The sequence below is a fragment of the Pinus tabuliformis genome, chromosome 3_1 (genome assembly GCF_031772625.1).
Source record: "Pinus tabuliformis cultivar Carrire ecotype Pingquan chromosome 3_1, CPIR1, whole genome shotgun sequence".
In the NCBI taxonomy this organism is placed as follows: Eukaryota; Viridiplantae; Streptophyta; class Pinopsida; order Pinales; family Pinaceae; genus Pinus; species Pinus tabuliformis.
The window spans coordinates 385,618,852-385,624,233 of record NC_142301.1 but is presented as its reverse complement, the minus strand read 5'-3'; the positions used below and the strand labels follow the sequence as shown (position 1 = coordinate 385,624,233).

Genomic DNA, 5,382 nt, shown 5'->3' with positions numbered 1-5,382 from the left:
TAGAGTTAACCTCTTCATTTGAATTTATATTTGTGTTTGGAGTTGGGATAGCACGTATACATCTTCAATGGTAATAGTTGTGAGGGTAATTTCCCCTAACAATGAGCAATTTCCATCCATTTCCTTGCAATGTATTTGATACACCATGTACATTCTCTGTTTTCGTGGAAGGAAACCCTAGATATCTAGAGAAAAGTGCAGACACCTTTGTGTTAATTCTTGCCATTAATGCACTTCTTGATAGCGGAGGACTTGATTTCCATTCGCTAATATAGGCATTCACCCCACGTTCTATATTCTTGACAACTCCCCACATTCCTTGGTTCCTAAACAAATACAAGAAACATTAGGGAAAATATTTCTATTTGGTCTCTATTGCAGTTGCAATTTGTGATTCTGATCCAAATCCTATTCATCATTATTTATATCCTCTAGGCTGCATGCATGGTTTTTCTTTTTTGATTAATGTGATGCTTATTAAACGATATTTTTTCTTGATCTTCAATTGGAATAGCGCCTGCTCTATTTAGTTGGAAATGTTTTCATTTTTTCATCTGGAATATGTTAAAGATAAAAATTTTGAGAAACTAAAAATATTCTTGCCAAGCATGCTCAAATCAAAACTATTTTACATTTTGAATGACTTGGTCTTCAATTGAAATAGAAGTGTGGGCTTTCCAACCACATGGCATCTTGTGAAACTACTTGTTGCTTGTTGCAAATATCTGTTTTCATGCATTTTGACTTTAATGAGATATAAGGAACATAATATTGAGCTTTGTGTGTATACCTCGCTAGATGCATTCGGGTCTATAGAAATTTGATTTTGAGAGTGAGTATTCCAGGATTTAACTTGTGATTAATAATATTCATGAACAATTTGGTGAATGTGCTTCTTCATAAATGAAGAATCTATGTGAGAATAGAATGATATTAGAGTGGTTTCAAGGTGTTTTTATCTAACTAGTTCTCTATTAACATTAGTGAAATGAAATCTACTCTTAATTTCTAAACATTTTGTTTTATTTAATATATTTTTAAAGTTTGATTTATATTTTGGGGTTAATGCTACTAGGGTGTATAGAATCTTTCACTTCGAAGACACAACAAACCAAGACGTGTTAACCTATATTATTCCAGCTAGTGCATTTGGGAAAGTATATTCTATTGGATTCTTTGGTGATTTTTTTGCAACAAATTTTGTTTATAGTCTTTAATTGTCAAATCCATATACTTACATATTTTTTTGTTTAAATTTTCCATTATATTTTGATATTGGAATCAAGGAAAGGAGATGGAAAATTTTCTACCTATGAGGTGATCCTATTTCTTCACAAAGACATGGGAATCCCATGGGAGATTGCAAATATTGGAGTCTACCAAGGAATGTGGGGAGCTGTTAAAAATATAGAATGTGGGGTGAATGCCTATATTAAAGAATTGAAATCAACTCCTCCATTGTCAATAAGTTCATTAATGGAAAGAATTAACACAAACGTGCCTACAGATTTTTCCATGTAAACAAAGGAGGTACATGATGTATCAAAGACATTGCAGGGAAATGGATGGAAATTTCTCATTGATGGGGGGAAAATCCTTCGCAACAGTTACCATTGAAGATGGATACTTATTCTCCCAGCTCTTGACACAAATATAAACTCAAATGAAGAGTGTAACCCTGTATTTCAGAGTTTGAATGTCTTGTGATCGAAAACATCTCTATCAAAAATATCCAAGGAAAAACTAAGCGAAGAGGAGAAAGAAGATTATTTGTACAAAGCTTCTTCATAAAGGAGAAATTTGATCAATGTGCTTCTTCATAAAGGAAGCATTCATGTGAGAACATAATGATATTAGGGTGGTTTCAAGGTGTTTTTATCTGACTAATTCTCTGCTAACATTAGTGCAATGAAATCCATCTCTTATATTCTAAACATTTTGTTTTATTTAATAGTTTTTTAAAGTTTGGTTTATATTTTGGGGTTAAAGCTACTAGGGTGTACCATATCCTTCACTCCCAGGACACAACAAACCAAAAAGTGTTGACCTATACTATTCCAGATGGTGCATTCAAGCAACTATTTTTTATTTCATTCTTTGGTGATTTTTCTACAACAAATTTTGTTTATAGTATTTAATTGTCAAATCCATGTACTTACATATTTTGTTGTTTAAAATTTCCTTTATATTTTGATAGTGGAAGCATGGAAAGGAGATGGACAATTTCTGCTTGTGAGGTGATCCTATTTCATCATGAAGGCATGGGAATCCCATGGGAGATTGCAGAGATTGGCATTCGCCAAGGAATGTGGGGAGATTTCAAGAATATAAAATGTGGGGTGATTGCCTATATTAAGCAATGGAAATCAATACCTCCAGTGCCAAGAAGTGCTTTAATGGTAAGAATTAACACAAAGGTGCCTGCAGATTTCTCCAGATAATTAGGGTTTCCTTCCACGGAAATAGAGGATGTACATGATGTATCAAAGACATTGTAGGGAAATGGATGGAAATTTCTCATTGTTGGGAGAAATTACCCTCACAACAATTACCATTGAAGATGGATACCTTTTATCCCATCTCTTGACACAAATATAAATTCAAATAAGAGGTTAACCCTATATTTCAGTGTTTGAATGTCTTGTGATCAAAACATATTTGTCAAAAATATCCAAGAAGAAACTAAGTAGAGAAGAGACAAAAGATTTACTTGTATGAAAGGCACATTCTGAAACTTTCACTTGAACCCTGTTTGTTATCTGCAAGATCACGATTTGGCTTTGAGATCCCACCTTCCACATACTAAACTTGCCATTTATCAAAGAAAGTTCTTACTTTGGATGTCGTTTCTACCTTAGATTTATGAATATTCCCTACTTCCTCATCTTGAGACTTAAGGTGGGCCTCAAGAGCCTTGTAGGGCGAACGGAAACAAAATTCCAGGAGAAGAATTTTGATCAGATTTCTGCTCTTTCACAGATTTAAAATAAAACCCACATAATTTGAAGACTGGCCAATAAAGGGAAAGTAACAGGAAGGGTTTAAGTAGTCTATTATATTCTACGGTTTAAACACTCTCAGATGAAGCCATGGTTTGCAGTCACGAAGCTACTATGGAAGACTTGATTTCCATTCAAACATGTAATCTGATGTGTTTTCCAAAGAATTACCAAATGAAGTATTATCTCTACCATATCCTCTCATGGCCACGACTTCTCTATGTGGTCGAGGATTACAATAAGAAGATTATGGGTTACATTCTCACAAAAACTGATGAGGAGTCCGTAGAATTCCATTGCCATATAAATTATTTGGCCTTGTTGCGCATGCATAGGAAACTGGGCCTCGCAATGAAGTTCATGACGGCGGCCCATAAGCTTTCACATGAGGTTCTTAGGTTGTGTATGTTTCTCTCCATGTCGACAAGAGAAACCAAGTAGCATTCCATTTGTATACCCATACACTAGACTCTGAAATTAATGGTATCGAGGCTAGTACTATGTGAATGGCGAGGATCCCTATGACATGCACAAATAGTTGAAAATGAAGTCAAAAGTAAGCATCATCATTCTGGGGGATGTTGTGGTGGACATGGAGATGGGAAATCATAGGCTGCAGAGGTTCCACAAAACAAGGAATGAACCTTAGAGTTTCTTTTCAGATTTACAAGCTTCTCTCTATACTTGGGTTGCAAATGATAATAGTATGTTCGTGTTATCATCATGTGTTTTTGCATTTTTTATTTAAGGTTGGAAGAGTTGTGACTATCTTCATGAGCTATAAATCTTTAGCGGTTGGTACTGCAAAATGTTGTAGGTGGTTGTGACCAGTGAAAATCAATTTTATTACTTGCTCCGAAAAAAGAATTAAAAAAAATATTGTCGTTGATTTTCGAAATGTGAAATACCCAATTATGCACTTAGATATACCTTATACTACCGTTGATTTCTGCAATGCGAAATACCACTATAATCTGATTTAATTATATTTTTTTCTTTGTTGTACTCTTTCTAGCTTAAAGTGAAATCCATTTGCGGCTTGCATTGTGGCACATGTTGAAAAGTTGGAAACTTCATATATTGGTTGCAAACTTGTAGTCAACAACACATTTTATTTTGTATTTGTTTGATTTATTCCTCCCTTGTATGTGTGGTGGGTTAGATTCACATTTTTATGGACCATAATACTTTGGTGATAATTTATTATCCTTCTTAGCTTGCTTGAGGGACATTTGTTTATATGGTTGTAGCGATAGGAATACACAGTCACCTACATCCAAACTTCTTCCGTTGCGATGTTGATCTACTTGTTGTTTCATTCTATTCTGTGCCAACACAAGGTTATCCTTTAAGAGTTAGAGGACTTGTTGTTGATGCTCGATGTGATGTTCCACTGCTTGAACCTTAGAATTTTCACTTAAATATGATGTGATGGATGGTATCTGATATCCATAAAGTGCCATAAATGGGGTCATTTTTGTTGTTGTATGGAAGGAAGTGTTATACCACCATTCAGCTAGAGGCAACCATTTAACCCATTGTGTCTATTTATCAGATACAAAGCAATGAAGATATCCTTCCAAACATTTGTTTACTGTCTTAGTTTTCCCATCAGATTGAGGATGATAAGATGAACTATGAGCTAACTGAGTACCAAGACAAGAAAATAATTCTATCCAAAAATTTCCAGTGAAAATGGGATATTTGTCACATACAATAATCTTTGGGTTTCCATATAGCTTTTGAACAGTTTCCATAAATGCAGTAGAAACCGTACTGACTTTAAATGGATATGATAATGCACAAAAGTGTGCATACTTGGTAAGCATGTCAACTACCACCATGATGACACTCTTTCCCTCAAACTTGGGTAAACCTGTGATAAAATCCAATGAAACCTCCTCCCAACGTTGGCTTGGAATGGATAAATGTTGTAATAGATCTGAGGTCTTAATTGTTTCAACCTTATTTTGTTGGCAAACCAAACATTCCACCACAAACTTTTGAATATCCAATTTAAGGCCATCCCAAAAGAATTCCTTCTTAACCCTGTGGTAAGTTTTTAAAAATACTGAGTGCCCTCCTAAGGGAGAAGTGTGCAATTCCATAAGAATCTTTTGTTTGAGTTGGGAATTCTTATAGAGGTATAAGCTATCTTTGTACCATAACGAATCATTTTTCTAGCTAAATGTATCAAATGTACTGGAATCTTGTTGTAACTTTTGAATAAGTGCCCACACTTCTTCATTATTCTTCCATTCCTCCCTTGCTTCATTTATCCAATGTCATTGGATAATAGAAATGGTGCACAACAATGCTTCCACATCCTCATCCTTTCTTGAGAGTGCATCTGCCACCACATTTTTCTTCCCTTTTTTGTAGA

The 5,382-nt window shown here is 34.7% G+C and overlaps 1 pseudogene; it reads left to right on the top strand.

Moving 5' to 3' along the window:
* The first annotated feature begins 3,089 nt into the window (after positions 1–3,089).
* LOC149187344 (N-terminal acetyltransferase A complex catalytic subunit NAA10 pseudogene) lies at positions 3,090–3,611 on the top strand (annotated as a pseudogene).
* The last annotated feature ends 1,771 nt before the right edge of the window (positions 3,612–5,382 follow it).